The 18,774-nt window shown below is 53.8% G+C and overlaps 1 long non-coding RNA gene across 3 annotated transcripts in view; it reads right to left on the bottom strand.

Moving 5' to 3' along the window:
• Window positions 1-111: 111 nt before the first annotated feature.
• The window catches only part of LOC102155002, a 61,345-nt gene continuing 42,682 nt past the window's right edge, over window positions 112-18,774 (bottom strand). For all 3 annotated transcript variants that reach the window (XR_005364572.1, XR_005364571.1, XR_005364573.1), the window contains 2 exons: window positions 9,747-9,843; window positions 112-249 (listed from right to left, as the gene is read on the bottom strand). This is a non-coding gene — a long non-coding RNA (uncharacterized LOC102155002). The remainder of the gene's footprint in view (window positions 250-9,746; window positions 9,844-18,774) is intronic.

Below are 18,774 nucleotides of genomic sequence, written 5' to 3' on the forward strand. Positions count from 1 at the left end.
CCTGCGCCGTGGCCGCTCGCTCGGGGGGCTCGGGGGGCTCGGGGGGCTCGGGGGGCGCGGGGGGCGCGGGGGGCCCGGGGGGCGCGGGGGGCGCGGGGGGCGCGCGGGGCCCCGGGGCGCGAGGCTAGGGCGCAGGGCCGGCGGCGGCCCTCGCGGAGCGGCCCTGGCGGGGCGGCGGCATCCGGGCCTGGGCAGCCGCTCATCCGCACCCCAGGGACATCCTGGGGCCGGCTCCGCCGACGGTCCCACCTGAAACAGAGGGGGAGAGTCAGGGGCGGGATGCCAGGGCAGTCGGGGCGTCCCTGCCCGCGCGCCCGCGACAGCCCCTTCTTGGCGCTTCCTCTCCAGCCGCAGTAGTCCCGCAGCCACGGTTCTGTGCTAGCGCAGAATTGCCACCCGTGGCGAAGGCTTACTTTAGGCCGGGCACCATCCTGCGTGTTCTGGGCGGGCCGACTCCTGACAACCCGACGAGGTGGGCGCTAGTGTCCCCATTTCGCAGGCAGGAAAAGTGAGGCATAGAAGCCGAGGAAGTGGAGGGACTCGGATTTGAACCACTGGTCTCAACCACTACTCCTACTGCCCAGGAGCCTCGAGGACCTGAGGCCACTGGTCTCCAGCCTACCCAGTCTCTGCGTCCCAAACCATGTTACCAACTTGATGATGCCAACATCATGGCCTCCAGCTTGTGGATGGTGCCAGTAAATCTTCTACTTTTTTAAAAGATTTTATTATTTATTTATTTATTCATGAGAGACACAGAGAAGAGAGAGAGAGAGAGAGAGAGGCAGGGACACAGGCAGAGGGGAAGCAGGTTCCATGCAGGGAGCCAGATGTGGGACTCGATCCTGGGACCCCAGGATCATACCCTGGATGGAAGGCAGGAGCTCCACTGCTGAGCCACCCAGGCGTCCTGCCATTAAATCTTCAACAGAAAACTGTCCAGCCCACTCACAACCAAGCACGTAAATCACTGCCAAGGTCACATTTTTGTTAGTGTGGTCAACTGAGAGTTGAATATATCTAAAAACCTAATTCTGGCTTTCTCATGCTGATCCCAAGATTTACAGTAATTTTGTTAATTGTAGAAAAGTGGCAGCTTTAAGGGACCATTCCATCAAAGGGTACTTATTTCTTAAGTCTGACAAAACAGGTGCAAAGCTGTTGTTTCCCTTTTCTAGGACATGGGGTCAATCTTAACAGCGGACATAGGTTCCTATGTCATGTGAGCAAATCAACATGATGCTCTTCCTTGCCCTGATCTCAAACAAACAGATGATAGTGTAAGAAGGAGGAGAGCAGAGGAGTGCGGAAGGTGCGGTAGATGGGCTCTCACTCACCCCAAGGTCACAAAATCCAGAGCAAGCATGGATTCTTTCTGTCCCTTTCAGTCAGTCCCTGCACAGGTCAAGTAAGACTGCATATTGTTCCCCAGTGCCACCATATTGAGATTCTAACCTCCTTTAAACCTCTACCTCAGGGACGCCTGGGTGGCAGAGGGAGAAGCAGGCTCCATGCAGAGAGCCCGATGTGGGACTCGATCCAGGGTATCCAGGATCACGCCCTGGGCTGCAGGGGGCGCCAAACCGGTGCGCCACCGGGGCTGCCCATCCCTCCCAGCTTCTGGAAAACATTTATTAACACTGGTATGTCTACATCTAGATACTTTCTCTATGCATCCACTACCATATGTATGAATTTATTTTATGGAAATGCGATCAAACCATAAATTCTATGCAACTTGTTTTTCCACTTAATAATTTATTGTAGCCATCTTCTCATGTCAGAACATATAGATCTACTTCATCATTTTTAATGCCTGAGTAGTATTCTGTTGATGACTGGGTGAAGCATGATTTATTATCCAACTTCTTCCACCCCCTGTCTTCCCAAACGAGCAACTCACAGCCCAGAGAGGCCATTTTACAAGGAGACACGGAGAGGTGACCTCAAATGATCAGTCCAAGAACTGTGATGAAAATGAGCACAGGAAGGTAGCCAAGTATGACTTGCCGGCTTTAGACACCCCAACCCCCATGCCCACACCTCTCCACCACCCCTGCCACGTCGGAAGGTCAGAGGATGCTGCTCTGATTCTGCCAAAACTCTACCCTGGAGCTGCTGCCTTTGTCCTGGGCTCTGGAAACCTCTGCTGAGGCCTCTAACAAAGACTTCAGGGGCACGTGGCCCCAGAAGCCAGTGCCCGGGGCGGCCATCTGCTGTCCTGCTGTCATCGCACACACAGGTCAGTGCCTTGTGTTAACACTCTCTCTGGAGTAAAGCCACCTTCTCCCTGCCCTGCAAGTAATTTATTAAAAGATTGAGGGACTTGGCTCTCACTTTGCCAAGGTCAGACCCTTGGAGAGAGAAGCCAGGATCTGACCCACCCCTGGTGGAGGAAGAATGAAGATGATGGGGTCCACATTTTCTGCTTTACCAGCCCCCTGGATTGGCCCATCAGGCTGTGTCATGAAGGTCCTGAGAGGCATTCCCATGGCCCTACCATCTACAGGAAGTAAACGGGTTCAGAGCCAGGCTGCCAGCCCTGTTCTGCCAGGCCCCAGCTGTGGGATCTTGGAGGAATGTCCCCTCCTGTCTGTTCCCAGTGCCCGCACCTGTACTTCGGGACTTCAATGAGCATGAAACAAGATCATTCTCCACACAGTGCCTGGAACACAGTGAGCTGCCTGGATGGTATTGCCACCACCTCCAGAAGGCTGGCAAAGCGCCAGGATCAGTCGGGACACTGGCCAAGCCATTACCCAGAGTGGATGGGGTGGGTGAGTCCTTCAGGCCTCAAGAAGTGCTGATCCTCGAAGCCCCAGGGAAGGCTGGCTGGTCTGGGCAGCCGGGGACACAACAGGTCAAGCCGCCTCCTCTTCCATCTACCCCAGGTGTGAAGCCTGGAAAAACAGCCTTTCCTGCACACGTGTACCACTACACGGCATGGCTGACAACTCTGGGCCAGCCCCACAGCCTGCTCCACATGTCAGATGAAGACAGTGGCACCCAAGGCTTGTCAGAATGGCTCAAAGACATATGGCTGGTAGTGGCAAAGCCTAGACTTTCCCATCACAGGTCGTCCTGTGGATGAGGAGAAAGTGGCTCAGAAAGGCTAATGGAAAGTGCAAGGAAACAGGATTGGCTGTTCAGAGATACCATCTCCACAAGACTCTGCAAGAACACACAGACCCAAAAACCAAGCTGCCTATAATTAGCAGCAGGTGGGGCTACGCACCCCTTGAGGACCATCCTTCTCAGAGCTCAAGTACAGAGTGTGAGGCCAGGGCTGAGGTGGACTGGCACAGCTGGGAGCAGGCAGGAAGAAGGGCTGTCCTCGGGGTCAGTGTCATCCACACCGGGCTGCCTTTTGCAACAAGCATGGCTCAAATGAAAAGCAATTTAAAACACATGGAAGAATTAAGGCAGGCGACTTAGGTTTACGAGCTTGTGCCAGGCGCTTTCTCATTTCATCTTTATTACAACTCTAGAGAGAGATGTTATCGTCTCCATTGCATAGCTGTGGAAGCCAGTTCAGAGAAGTCAGGTAACCTGTACGAAGTCACACAGCCAGTGCGTAGAGAGGGCCAGAATTAGGAACCCACCCCCTGAGAGCCAAAAATGCCCAGTCAGGCTCGGAGGGCTAGGAGCCAAGGAGCCTCAGAAATGCAGCCTTGCTTGTGGCCCAGGCTCAGAAGACTAGGCGCAGCCTGGCTGACATTCCAGCAGAGGAGATAGGACCTAGACAGCACTGGGGGAGGGGTGTCTGTTGGCTCCGCCCCAGAGCTGGCCCTGTGACCTTGGGGAAACCGTTCCATCTCTCTGAACCCCAGCTGCTGGGAGCTGGCTGGGCAACGGAGGGAGATAACCCCTGACCCACTTCTGAAAAAGGAAGTGAATGAAACCCGTTGAGCCTGTTAGATGTCTGGGTCTTGGAGACCAACTCCGAAGCTTTCCTAAACTCTGGGCTGTGAGTGACCTGGGTACTGGGAAACAGAAATCTCACACCTGTCCTCCCGCAGGTCCCAGGGAGCCAGGCCTTCCACTTCCCCCACTAAGGAATCCGGGCCTGGGAGGAGGGGGACAGCAGCCTGCCAATCCTCACTCTCAGTGTGAGGAGACAGCCAAGGCCTGAGTCACTCCTGGCCTGGCCCAGGGAGGTGGGCAAGCTGCCCGAGTGCTGTTCTCCTGACCTTGCCCAAGGTCATCCCGGCCAGTCTCCTGCAAGACCAGGTAGGGTCCACCTGGGGCGGCGGGGGGGGGGGGTGGGGGGCAGTGAGAGTCTGCGCCAGAGTCTTGGGCTCCTATTCTGACTGGGCCCAGGAAGGCTGTGTGACCTGGAGAAATCACTTCACTTCTCTGAACCTCAGCTTCCTCATTTGTAAGAACAGGTGTAATACCACCTGGAAGGAATGTCGTGATGGAACTTACATGGTTGCCTGGAGCTAGTAACACCCAAGGAGACAGGTTGGTGCGGTCTCAGGCACAGACTTTGGCCCTTGGCTACACTTAGAGCCTGAACAATCTTATCCAGTCTCATGACTTTAAATACCATCTACACGCTGAATACAGGTTCCCAAATTTCTCTTGCCCCAAGGCCTCCTGGGAATATGCCCTTCAACTCTACCTGGGCACATCTGACCTGCTGTCCCCACTTGGATGTCCGGTAACAGCTCTGACATAACGAGTCATCAGACTTTGTGGTTCCTTCAAAGCCCACCCTGCTCCTCCCACTTTCCTCATCTCTGTGAACAGCAGCAGCTCCATGTGACTCTGGCCCAAAGCCTGGGAGTCCCCTTGAGCGCTCCAGTTCTCTTACACTCCACACCCAGTCACAGCAAATCCAGTCTCTCCTATCTTCAAAACCATCCCTGGGTGGCTCAGCGGTTTGGCGCCTGCCTTTGGCCCAGAGTGCGATCCTAGAGTCCCGGGATTGAGTCCCACGTCAGGCTCCTAGCATGGAACCTGCTTCTCCCTCTGCCTGTGTCTCTGCCTCTCTCTCTCTCTATGTCTATTGTGAATAAATAAATAAAATCTTTAAAAAAAAAAAAACATCCCAGAATCTGGCCACACCTCACCACCTCCATGGCTACCATCCCTGTGGGTCTGCGTCCCCCCTTCCTCCAACAGACAACTCAGCACAGTGGTCCTGTCATTCCTCTGCTCCAACCCCCTTCCCCCACCACCCACCCATGCCCTTGGCTCCTCATATCCTCAAAACACAACCTGGAGCCTCACCGTGGTCTGCCCGGCCCCACATCAGCAAACCCCACTCTGTCCCCAACCTCACTCTCTCTGCACATCCTGGATCCTTGCTCATCCACCTGCAAGCCATGCACACTTGCATCCGGGGGCCCTGATCTTACCCCACACATCGACATGCTCCCTCCCTCCCTCCCTTCTGGCCTCTACTCAAGCATAACCATAACCTTAGCAAGCACCACCCCTGCCTGCCAAGGTCCTCACCTTACCCCTCACCATATGTCCTGCCTTGTTTTCTTCATGGAACAGACCACCTGAGAGATTATTTATTTCCTTGTCATTGACCATCCCTGCCACCCAGTTGTAAGCTCCATGAGGGCCAGGTTTATGCTTTATTCCCTGGGGTAGGGTGCCTCCACAGTGCCTAGCACTGACAACAGACACTTGTCAGGTGCGTAAAGAAAGGAAAGGAAGAGGCAGGAGTACCATGAAGTGTGTGTGGATTGTCTTCCCTTCTGTTCCTCCTCTGGCTCCTAGCAAGGTAGGCATAGCCGGAGGACTTTTCTATTTCCAAAGCCCCTTCTCCTCTATGGTTTCCTTTAGTCCTCATGAAAAAGCTATCATTTCTATAGGGGCATGCATTATTATCCCACTTCAGAGATGAAACAACTGAGGTCAAAGCAGTCGGTGCCTAGTTGAGGTCCCAGGAGCCTCCTGCTGCCTGGCCTGAGGGCCTGAGGGCCTCCTCACTTACAAGGCACCCAAGGCTGATGGCAGGATGGTCCCCTGGCCAAGCCAGTGTCAGCTCCAGGGATCAGGAAGTTGACCCCCCCTCCAAGATCCAACATAACATTCCACTGCCCCCTGGGAGGACCCAACCCTGAAAGGTAGAGGTAGAACAGGAAGCCTCAGGAAGAGCTGTGGGGTTAGGAGGCCAGAGGTCCCAATTGCCAGCACTTTCCTTTCCCCAACCCTCTGTCCTCTAGAAGGAGGAGGGACTGCCCGAGGCCAGTTCTGTCTCTGTACACCCCTGGCTCCATCCTCTGAAAATCCCCCAGGGACAAGGGACATACCAGATCTTTTGATCCATCTGTGATTGCTGTGGTCCCGCCCTGCAGAGGGGACTCACTGTCCATCTCGCCTCAGACCTGGGCCCAGCCCAGTGGCACCGCCAGGCCAGGCCACTAGGTGGTGTCTCAGGGCACAGGCCGGGGCTCCGGGGAGAGGGCAAACAGAGCTGCTTCTCTCCCCCACCCCCACCTCGGACAAAAAGGAGAGGAACCCAAACAGCCCAAGGGCCTCGGACCCCAAGACTGGAAGAATTTCAGAATAATTTATCTTGTAAGTAGGAAACACAAGGCACACACGCCACCAATTTCCAGTCCCCATCCTCAGCAGACATCACGAATCCATCCAGGTATTATCATTGTCCTGTGGAGCCCACAGAGCCTTTACCAAGTGATTAGAGCTGGCAAGCAAGATGCACCCTGCCTGCCCTTTCCTCCCCACGCGGGAAGACGGGAAGACGAGGCCCCGGCTCACTTTGTCTCATCAGGAATCCAGGCTGTAAAAGCCAGCAGGGCCAGAATGAGGTCATATGACCCCTGGGACGCTTGTGTAACCATGGCTAAGTCCTGGGGAAAGCTCAAGTGGGTAATGGCAGTGCTAATGGAGAGGCTGCGGGCTAAGGGCAGCTGCATCCTTGTCCAATTGTCACCTCGGACGCCGTGGGGGCAGGGCGCAGGGAGGCCGGCTGAGCATCTTGGCTTCTGAGCTGCAGAGGCCACAAAAGGGGGAGAGAAAAAGGGGGGGGCCCAAGAGACAGATGGAGGCTCTCAGGGTCTGTGTGTGGGTGCACGAGTGTGTGCGTGTGTGCGTGTGCGCGTGTGTGCGCCCGGCGGGGAGGGGAGGGGCAGCCCTGACAGAGGCGCCTTGTCCTCCTGCCCCTGCACAGGCTTGTTTTCTTCCCAAGCTATTAATGTCGCTGCAGCTTCAAAAGCCGGGTGACCTTTAAATGCCGAGCCTCCTGCTCCTGCCCAAGGCGCGGAAAAGGCTTTAATGGAAAACTCAACCCACCACAGCTGCTGGGGCGGGACAAAGCCAGCCTCGTTCTGAGGGGGACCGAGAGGCGGGGCAGCCACACGGGTGCCCACCTCTGGGGCACGACGGGCAGAGAGGACTCTCGGGCACAGCCCTCGGGGAAAGGAGGCCTGGCTGGACCTGAGAGGAGCCAGAGGAAGATGGGGAGAGACAGACTCGGCTCTGCTGCGCCCTGCTGGGTGACCTTGGGTTGCCCGCTGACCTTTCTGGGCCATCCCCATCATTTAGTTCAATCTAAAGCTGGGGCAGAACAAAAACCCCCCTTTCCAGAAAAAAAGATCTTTTAAAAACCGGCAGAAGAAAGAAAAGGAAAAGGAAAGACATTTGCTTTCCTCATTTTTCTCTCCCTTGCCTCAACTTCCATGGCCAGGTCTGTGGTCAATGGGAGCTCTGCCGTAGGGCCTAGGGCAAGAGGCTTCAAAGGAAGTTACTAAGGTCCCGCCCCTACGGAAGGATTGGCCCTGGAGCCTCAGTCCCAAGGACACCATGGTTCATCTCTGCTCCTGAGGCCCCGGTTCAGGGCTTGGCTGCTATAAAAGGCACCATCGAGAAGCCACTTCTGCATTCCGGCTGAAAAGGTCCATGATGAAGCTCCTCAAGCATGAGTCACATGTCATTTCTTTGGCTTGGTAGGATAATGGCAATAGTAATAATGATAACCTAACACTGTTGCCTGCTTCCTTCCGAGCCAACCATATTCCAAGTGCTTTCTGCATGTTAACTCTTTTCATCTTCTCTTTGCAGGCCTGCAAGATGCATATTTGTCACTGTGATTTCTAGATTTCTACTTTATTGGTAGAAAAATGAAGCAGAGAAGAGTCGAGGGACTCGTTCAGGTCGCACAGCTAAGTGGCCAGCCTAACATTTGGGCCCAGGGGGCCTGACTCCAGAATGAACACTGTAAATCCATCCAGCTCCACCACCCCTCTGTATTCCTAGGGCTGAGCACAGAGCCAGGCACACGGCAAGAACTCAGTAACTGTGTACTGAACTGGGTCCTCACAAGGCAGAGCTGCCCTTATAGAGGCTGGGGGTCCTGGGGCCTGTGATGGGGGAGTGAGGGAAGAGGGAGAAGTTTGCAGGCGAAGCCTCATCCTGAAGGAAGAACCACAGTGGCTTCCTCACAAAAACCTTTTCCCCACCCTACCTGGGTTGTTAGTTGTCTGGACGACCAACTGTTTTCCACTTCCACCTGAGTTGCTTAAAAACTATTTCCACAACAATCCCTCTCTCCTTTAACAAATTCTATCAGCTTAGCCAAGACACTCAGCCCAGGAGCCTGGGAGGAGATCAGATGTCAGTGGACAGAAGGGGTGCTGCTCCCCAGTACCCTAGCCAGGGGTCATAGCCCTGGGGAGCCCCTCTGAGCTGGCAGCAGTGTCTGTGTACTTGGAACCAATGGCCCAAACTCATAGAAGGGAGCCACTGGCAGCTCAGGTGCAAGGCAGTGAAGCTGGGCTGGCTCTAGGCATGAGCTCATGCTGGCTCACGTCCAGCTCCTTGGGAAAGGGGGGCCAGCGGCCCCTCCCTGGGCGTCTCCTTTAGGCAGCTGGGCTGCAGGTCCCTTCACAGACCTGCCTGCTTGGTCTGGGGCTGAACTCTCAAGTCTGGACAGTCCCAGATGCCCCTGGGCCCTTGGGACACGTGGTCAGTCAATGATGCCACACAATTTAGTTATCTGAGCACACCCAGGGAATCCAGGCCAAGGAACCAAGATTAGGGAGGGGTGCTCAAGGCAAGCAGCGGTGGGTCCTGAGAACAGAAGTCCAACTCTTGCCCCCTGCCCCACATGCCAGCACACATTGTGCACCCACCCACTGATCCATGAAGCCCACTTCTTTGGAATTTGTGTAATATGTAGAATGGTACTATACAACAGTAAACAAAAATGAAGCATCTCTATGTCTCTACGCCCAAGGCCTATCGCGAAGGGGAGCGATGCAAGACAAAACACAGTGAGGACAGTCACTGTACTACCATATAGTACGTTTTGGTGTGTGTGTCAGTATGTATGGAGAGGACATTCATAAGAAACTGATCCTATGGTCTGCTGGGAAGAATCAAGTTGTAAGAGACAGATCACGGAAACTGTTCTCACTTTTTCTCACGTAAATCTTTGTATATCTTTTAAATTTGGATTCATGTTCATTCATTAGTTTAAAAATAAAATAAGCAAATAACCTATAAAGAATAGCAAGATGACAGCAATACCAGTGATTCTTTAATCCTTTTGCACATATGTATATTATCTACGACAGACATGAACTATTTTTTAATAATAATTATAGCAAACATCTGTGAGCATTAACTATGGGCCATGCACTGTCTCAGCACTTGGCATGCATGATCTCATCCAAGACTCAGAGTAAAGCAATTATAATACCCATTTAAAAAAAAAAAAATTTACAGATAAGGGAACTACAACCCAGAGAGTTTAAATAACTTACGTGGGGTCACACAGTCAGTGATGGAACCAAAATCTGAATCCAAACGGTCTGGCCCCAGAGTCCATTCTCTTCTTAACCTCCACCTTATACTGTCTCTCTAATTAAAACAAAATAAAACAAAAACAAAATTTGAATGGTGACAGAAAAAAGTCTTAAGAAAAAAGCAAACCACAGAGCCTCTAGGACTTTAGAACTTTTGTAATCCTTACAGTCCCGGCTCCATCCTTCCTGCCTCTACCACTCCAGTCCTGCCTCAGTGGGAGCTAGGCACCACTGCTCCCACAATGCTCCCTCCTGCTCAAGGGCCCGCCCCTCTCCCGGTGGCCTCGCAGGGGCCGTGGATAAGGTGGTAGCCCATGCCACAGCTGTTCCAGAGGTCAGACCACAGCATGGGGGGGTCCTCTGGGGCAGAGTAGGGCTAAGTCTGGACAGGAAGCTCCTTGCAGAGGGGAAACAAATTGTGAATGGCGGAGTCTGGGGTAAAAAGTCTTTAGAGCCCAGAGTTTTAGCTCTGGGCCAATCTCAGCTTGCATTCTCATCACCACTGCTTGGGTGAGTAGAGCATCTCTGAGTGAGTTTCCTCATCTGTAGAATGTGATACCTGTTCCTCTGGGGATGGGTTCCCCTCCAGGGGATTTCATGCGATGGGCACACCCAGGCTCCACACAGATGCCCTCAGCCCGGGGTGGCTGTTAGTAAGGCCCTCAGGCCATGTGGTTGTCAGGGGCTGAGTCTAGAACCCAGCCCACAAGTCAGGCCTGGGGTTACAATCTTGAATGCAGCCCCGGAAGTGGGACTGTACAGCACAAAGGTCTCCCATCAGAGGCCTCCAGGACTTCAGGTTGGGGGGCTCTGGGGCCCCGAGCGGAGCAGGGAGCTGGGCCAGCAGCCCCATTCCTGCCCACACTCTGCCATGCATCCTAGGGGAGAAGGGACTGGAATATCCTGGGGCCTGGGTCGACCAGGCCTCCCACCCCTCCTGGGGGCCAGGAGGCTCCCAGGCGATCCCAGGGCCATCCCAGGGCCGAAGGAGCCACACAGGCACTCAAGCTGAGTAGCCTTCTCAGAAGTGCCGCCTCTGGCAGCTGAGGAATGCAGGCCTGGGGCTGGGGAGCAGAGGCTTGGGGAGGGGGTTGTTGGCCCTGAGCTTCAAAAGAACAGGGAGCAGCTGTGGCCAGAAGGGCCAGGCCCTCCCCTTCTGGCAGCTAAGACACCATCAGAAATTCCACCCCAGCAAGAAGGGCCAGCTCAGACAGCAGATGGAATTGTTTAGAGCCACTTACCAGGCCAGCTACTTTCCCCAACCACAGGCTGCTATCCCCTCTTTGCTTTCGCCCCTCCTCAGTCTGGGCAGCAGCCAAGCTCCCCTTCCACAGCCTGGGGCACCCAGAAGCAGGCCCCCAGGCTTCCCCTCCTGACCTGAGGCCCTCACTTGTCCATAATGCCTCACCTCCACATAGCCATGTGCCCACACATGCCCTTTAGAGAAGCCAGGTACGTAAGGCAGGAAGAAATCTCCTGTTCTCACTTCCAGATGGTGCTTGTTGCCAAAGGTCACAGGGCTCCTTGGCCTGTGATTTGAACCCAGCTGGGATCTGAATCAGGCTTCCTGAGCCAGTGCTCTCTCCATGTGGTGCATACACTAGCAACTCCAAAACAGCTCATGTGTCTGCGTGTGCAACATGCCCCAGCTCACTCAAACTCATTCACTCATAAGGCCATAGGACACAAACAACCTTCATTAGGTTTTTCCTGAACACTGTCATCCAGCGCAGGTACTCAGTCCATTCCTCTCTTCACCTAACTCTGAAGCTGTGTTTTATTTTTTTTTAAGATTTATTTATTCATGACAGAGAGAGAGAGAGAGAGAGGCAGAGACACAGGCAGAGGGAGAGAAGCAGGCTTCATGCAGGGCCCCTGACGTGGGACTCAATCCTGGGTCTCCAGGATCACACCCTGGGCCGAAGGCAGGCCAAACCGCTGGGCCACCGGGGCTGCCCGGAAGCTGTGTTTTAAAAATTATAGCCACACTATCCTCCACACGCACTAATTGCACTAACAGTCCACTATGCAAGCCACTCCCTTCACTGGGCTGATGGCAAGGCCTTGGGAGGCCCCAAAGCCCTCTCTCTTCCCCATCTGTACCCAAAATGTTTTTTTACAGTGTCTAGTCAGCAAAGGCAAGTTCAGGTTGACCTGACTGGCAGCACAGCTGCCCAGAACCAGGAAGCGGTACACCCTGGCCAAGGCACCGACTTCCTGGTTGCTTGCAGGATCAGCTCCTGGAATGGAGTGCAGGGAAGGGCCTCGGGACAGCAAGGGCTGGCAGCCCTGGCCCTCTACTGTGATAGTCAGAAGAGGGCAGGAACTCCTAGGGTTCCAAAACCAGCCTTCTTTGCCTCCTAGGCCCTTGGTCTCCACCTCTAGAAAAGAGAAACAGGCCCTCATTAGTCTCACCTTTCCCATTACTGAAGCCTCCCAGGGATGCAGGACATGGTGAGGTGGGGGTGAATTAGGGCCAGAGAGAGGCACTACCATCCTAGGCATAACATGATGGTGCCTCCGCAAGAGGAGGTGGCTGTATCCTGGTCCCCCGAGGCTGGAAAGACTTATAGCCTTTCTTAGCCACAGAAGCGGAACCCCTTTTGTCATATGAGATCCTCAGCAGAAGTCCACTCTCTAAGGACATGAAGTCCCTCAGCCCCCTCCCCGGGAAGTCATACATAATCATTTACTGAGTGCCGGGCCATGCTGCCCACGCATGATGTTGGGTAAGCCTCACCGGCACCTAGCGTGTAAATCATCACCTTCTACCAGTATCAGAGCCATTTTACTGAGCCCTGTGTGACCTAGAGGTTGTCCAGGGCTGTGCCACATCCAACCTCCATGGCCTTACATGGCAGAGAGCAGTATGCCTGTCGTTTCTCCGGACACACTAGTTGCTCACAAGAGTTTTAAAGCCTGGGTTTAACCTCCATGCTCTCATCTCTGGGTTCTTTGCATCTCTGCCCGTTTCCTCTCCTGCTACCAGCCTACTCTTGGGAAATGTTAATGTGCTTTTCTATCAGTCTCAGAAGCAAATACTCTTTGCATTAAAGCAGTGTATTTCAGAGGGTGGTGAGACTTCATGAGACTCCCCTGACCCCTGAGGTGTTTGCTAAAAACAAACACTCTCTGCCTCACTATTAAATCAGAATGTCGGGTGGCCTGGGTGGCTCAGCAGTTTGGCACCGCCTTCAGGCCAGGGCCTGATCCTGGAGACCTGGGATTGAGTCCCACGTCGGGCTCCCTGCATGGAGCCTGCTTCTCCATCTGCCTGTGTCTCTGCCTCTCTCTCTCTCTCTCTCTCTCTCTCTCTCTCTCTCTCTGTGTCTCTCATGAATAAATAAATAAAATCTTTAAAAATAAATAAATCAGAATCTCAGGGTGGGAGTGGGGTGCTGGCCTGGAAATCTGCTTTTTAACAAGCTCTCCAGGTCATTCTGATGCCCAGTAAAGCATGAGGACCATGACTTCACAGGGTAATGCAATAAGAAGCCCTGGATTTTAGTTTTAGTGCTATCACTAACCAGCCCAGTGACCTTAGGCAAGTCATTTTACCTCCTGGACCTCCAGCTTCCCATCTGAGAAATGGGCAAGGAGGACTAAAATGATCTCCACGGCCATCTCCCCCCAACCTCCTCTGTGTCTGCCCTAAGTCCCCCGATGGTCCCCAGGTGTATGAACTGAATTTTGCAGACTGTCCATCCCGTATAGCAGTGTACACTGTAGGCGAACATTAAAGAGTCCCAGTCTGACTGATCTGCAAAAATATCTAATCTCTGACTCCAGCCCTAAACAAATCCACAACACTTCTCCCTTCCCGAGCATCTACCTGCTTCATGCCAGCCCAAGACAAGCAGGATTCTGTAAACACTGGGTCTGCACACCTGGGCTTAGTGAACAGTCAGCAAACAAAAGCTCTGCCAAGTCACCCCACAAGCCCAAACTCGCACCCACTCTCTCAAGGAGAAGCACCCAGCCTGGGATGTGGGGACCCTGCCCACCCTTCCTCCCATCACAGAATGGGCATGAGGGGCCAGGTCTGATAGAGGGTATGGCCAGAAACACGGCACCCTCCAAGTGGGTTGCAAGGTTATCCAGGCTTAAGGGCTGTGAGGCAACAGCATGGGAATCACCCAGCAACCGCTGGGACTTTGAAAAGCAGTTAGACATTCCTTAGTCCCTGGGGTTCCTTGATGATCACTAGTTAACACACAGTGTATCCAGTGAGCCCTCAAGCATTGCTTGCTAGCGGTAAACATGGTTCATTTGTCCTTCAAGACTATGCATACTTAGCAGTGGAGCTGTGGAGATTCTCAGGCCCACAGCCCACAGACACAAGGTGGATTCAGATTCATGCTACCTTTGCGGACAGTGAGCCCACGTGTGCTCCCGCAAAATTAACGGAGGGGAAAGGACGGGCAGGAAGGGCAAGGATGGAAACCCAACCTCCACGGGGCGAGGCAGCCGGGAGTTACAGCCACGGTCTGCTGATCCTACTCATTTAGGGACACTGAAATAGATCATCTTCTCACTCTGAGCACGCCAACCAGCCCAAAGATGGTGCTTTACATGTGTGCACAGCTCTTCACAGTTTACAATGCCGGGGGAGAGTGTGCAAGCCCTTTCCATTCAGCCAGGCTCCAGGCTGGGCACGTACTCTGCATACCCTGCAGGGGGACTCCTCTGGCACTGTGTGAGGTGCTCTGCCTACAGGACTCCTCGAAACAGTCCCACAGGGTAGGAAGTAGATTCTTTTGTCGATGAAGAGACTGAGGCACAGAGGAATTAACTTGCCTGCGGTCTCACAGCCAGGAAGTGGCGAGTCGAGATCTTCCCCAAAGCCCACACTCCCAACCACCCACTTTCCGCACTGTCACTGCACTTACGGGGGGAGGGGGGGTTGATCTCTGCCTGGGCAAAGAGAGAAACAGGCTCCAGAAGGGCTGGGCCGTGGGGTCTGCCTGGCAATGGTTCCCCACCCCAGGTATCCCGCGGCGTGGAGCAGGCCCCGGAGCAGGGAAGTACAAAACAAGTGGGCACCGCTCCACGCAGAGCCAGGGCTGCCACTTGCCTCACTGCCATAGTGGCCCTGGGCCTAGAGGGGACAGTGCCAGGCTTCTTCTCCCATCCCCAACGGGACCTCCTTGTCCTCAACACTCAGCTGTACGCCCCACGGGAGGAAATGGCCACACTTGAAAATCATTTACATGCAGGGCTGAGCTTGGGGCTTTTGTTCTTGAGCAAAGACGGTAACATTTCACTTTCAGGAAGGAGCTGGGAGGGTGGGGCCGGCTCAGAGTTGCACAACCAAAAACACAGGCTCAGGCACACACAAGTCCCACGTGGAAGTCTGCTTAGACAAGCCCCCTGCGGAAAAGCAGAAGCAAACCCATGGCAGGTCCGCACGGAGAGAGGCTACAGGCCAAGCCATCCCCTCAGCTTCTTAAATCAGGGCCTTGTGGTCGGTCATCTCAGGAAGCCAAGTAAAGGGAGGCACTAGTGTGGCAGCAGAGGCAGGGTGGGAACTTAGGCCTCCAACCAACCTCACAGGGCCCCTGTCTGAGAGAGGGACGACTGGGCCACATCTGGCTGCAACAGGCAGCCCTGGGGAGACTACCTACCTGTGCCTACCCTTCCCAGAAAGCAGCATCCCTCCTCCAACCACGCAGGTGCCCTGCATCCTGTGCTGTCCCCCAGATGCAAGGAAAGGACAGCAAACCGCCCTCACAGACACCCTGGCAGCATCAGGGTGCCCGCTCTTCTCTGAAGGAGTCACATCTTGGCTCCCAGCAGTGGTGGTAAGGGCTGCGAGGTGAATTAGTTAATTCTGCAGGGAGGGAGTTTGAAGTATAGGGAGGCCAGGAGGAAAAAAGGGAGAAAAGGGAGAAAAGTCAGTCAGCAGGGAAAAACCTGCTTTTAAAAAAGTAATATAGGGAGTCTGGGTGGCTCAGTGGTTGAGCGTCTGCCTTTGGCCCAGGTTGTGATCCTGGGCTCCTGGGATCAAGTCCCATATTGGACTCCCTGCGAGAAGCCTGCTTCTCCCTCTGTGTATGTCTTTGCCTCTCTTTCTGTGTCTCTCATGAATAAATAAATACAATCTTAAAAAAAAAAAGGTAATACAAGAATAAACCGGGTTTTGAGCAAGTCCCATAAGGCCTTGGAACCAGGGCTGTCCCTAGATCCCCAGGAATGGGCCCCTGGTCCCCTCCCCACCTTGCAGGGGTCAATCGGAGGCTAAGGCTTTCACCTGCTCCCCTCCTGCACCTCATCAGAGCTTCACCTCCAGGCTCTCAAGGAAATTGGTAGAAATGGGGTCTTTGTCCTTTGGCAATTACAAAGTAAACAGTTCACTGGGGGTTCACCCTCCTTTGGGGGGGGGTCCTCTCACACTCTCAGGCAAACCCCCCTCCCATGCTCCCACCCTCCCTGAGCTCCACTGGAGGCAGCAGCAAGAAGTACAAGGGAATGGGCTGGTCTGGGGCCGGCTGGCAAGGGCAGGCCACCCACTGGGTCCAGCTCACCCCCCTCAAAGCCTCTCTGTTTGTAAAGGGCTTTCGGGGACAGGAAGCAATAAACAGAGTCAAGCGGCCAAGATGCAGGGGCTGATTATGCAGTTTATGGATTTTCCAGGCCGCTTTGTACTCTCCCACCAGCTGCCTGGGGCTCTGCAGAAAAAGGTGCTGGCAAAAGACGGGCTGGTCCTTAGCTTGAAAGGTGGATTTCTGCCAAACCTAAACTGGGTCTTTCCTGGGGGAGGGGGGGGGTGTTAGGACACTGCATGCTGGCCCACAAGCACCTTCTCGGTGCCCCAAAAAGAAACCCCACCCTGCCTGCCCCACACCACCAGAGCCCAGACTCTCTCTCCAGGCCACTGCTCACCTCTCCATCCAGCTCTAAGTTACTTGACTCCTGGGAATTCCCAGAGGAAAGGGCGTGCCTGGCCAAGGCTGCCTCTTCCCGAAGGTGGGTGGCCCTCCTTCACAAAGCAGCTCACGGCTCAGCTTAGCTTGGCTGCCCTGGGAGTGGAGAGCAAGTTGGGAAAAGCTGAGCCTGGTAGGGAAGGTGGTCCTGGGCTGCAGGGCCTCCCCAGTATCAAGCTTGGCTCACATTTTCCCCCAATAGACTGCGACCCGGTGAGATGGGGGCCCACGTGTGCAAAGCAGTAAGTGCAGAGCAGTTCACAAGACCAACACAGAGGGGAGAGCCCCCATTTGCCTCTTAGAACCCACTAGCCAATAAATATGCAGACCTTCTGGGGCTGAGACGGAATGACATGAGAAAGCCAAGTTAGCGGGCCATGTGCACAGAGTGCTAGTTTTGCTGAGGGGTCTGAGTGTGTATGTGCATATCTGGACAGGCACAGGCAGATGTCTGAGCACACACACCAAATACTAAGTAGCAGTTACTTAGAGGTAGGGCTGCATGAGGGGTTCTGCTTCTGTTTACTTCATGCTGCTCTGCATCCTTTGAAGTTTTCCAATAAACATGCATTATCTCTGTAGTTTAAAATTAAGAATTAAAAAAAAAAAATAAGGTGCACTGCTGGTGGGAACATAAAATGGTGCTCCGTGAGGGGGTGGGGCAGTTTGGTAGTTTCTTACAAAGTTAAACACAAAATTGGGATGCCTGGGTGGCTCAGTGGTTTAGCGCCTGCCTTTGGCCCAGGGCCTGATCCTGGGGTCCTGGAATTGAGTCCCATGTCAGGCTCCCTTCAGGGAACCTGCTTTTCCCTCTGCCTGTGTCTCTGCCTCTCTCTCTCTCTCTCTCTGTCTCTCATGAATAAATAAATAAAATATTTTTAAAAATGTAGTGTACACATAGGGAAAAGTGGAGTTTTAGTCAGCCACCAAGGGGAATGCAACTCTGTCGTATGCTATGACACGGATGCACCTTGACAACACGCTAAAAGCCAGACACAAAAGGACAAAGGCCATATGATTCCACTTCTATGACTTACCACCTAGAACCGACAAATTCTTAGAGACAGAAAATAGAATAGAGGTTACCAGAGGCTGATGGGATCGGGGGAGGAAGTCATTGTTTGATGAACACAGTTTCTGTTTGGGATGATGAACAAGTTCTGGAAATGGATGGTGGTGATTGATGATTATACAACAGTGTGAACAGACATAATGCCACTGAATTGCCCCTGAAAAATGGTTAAAATGGTAAATGTTGTGTTCTATACATTTTACTACAAGAAAAGAACTAAAGGAGCGCGTGGGTGGCTCAGTTGGTGGGTGGAGCATCTAACTCTTGATTTCCGAGCGGGTCATGACCCCAGGGTCAGGAGAGCAAGGCCCTCGGCCAGCGTGGGGCTCCGCACTGGGCGTGGAGCCTGCAAAGGCTTCTCTCTCCCTCTCCCTCTGCCCTCCCACCAGCTCTCTCTCTAAAGAAAAGAAAAAAAGAACTGAAAAGTCAGGCACAAGAAGGCAGTGAGCGGTAGCACCAGCAGACAGAAGGGGGCGCTATTTGGGCTCTCCACACACAGGCAACCAGGCTGCAGGAAATCCTGCCTGCACAGAGGGGCTCTGTCCCCATCTGCATGGAGCAGGCCAGGGGACAATGACACCCCTGTGATGAGGACTGTTCACGTGGCCTGCAAAGTCACACATGCCACGGGGCAGCGGGGAGATGGCGGTGCAAGGATACTTTCCGGAATGTTCGGAAGAGGTGGGTTATGACACTCTAGGGAACAGCTACAGGAAAAGGTTAGTGGGCTGAAATACGAAGCCTGCATCTGAAAGCCTGGGATTGAAAGGGAGCAGGGAGGATAGAGGGCTTGCCAGTACTGCAGGGCAGAGGAAGAAAAGACAGAAGGAAAGCAGACACAGAGACTAAGAAGAGCTCTGTCCCGGGTGCTCTGGCAGGCGGAACCCACTCATTCATTCAGCAGACACTACAGGGAGCTCCCGGGCGCTAGACACGGGGAGAACACAGGCAAGGGTGAGGTGGTCAGAGCACCAACCCATCTGATAAACAA

The sequence above is a fragment of the Canis lupus genome, chromosome 9, assembly GCF_011100685.1.
Source record: "Canis lupus familiaris isolate Mischka breed German Shepherd chromosome 9, alternate assembly UU_Cfam_GSD_1.0, whole genome shotgun sequence".
Classification (NCBI taxonomy): Eukaryota; Metazoa; Chordata; class Mammalia; order Carnivora; family Canidae; genus Canis; species Canis lupus.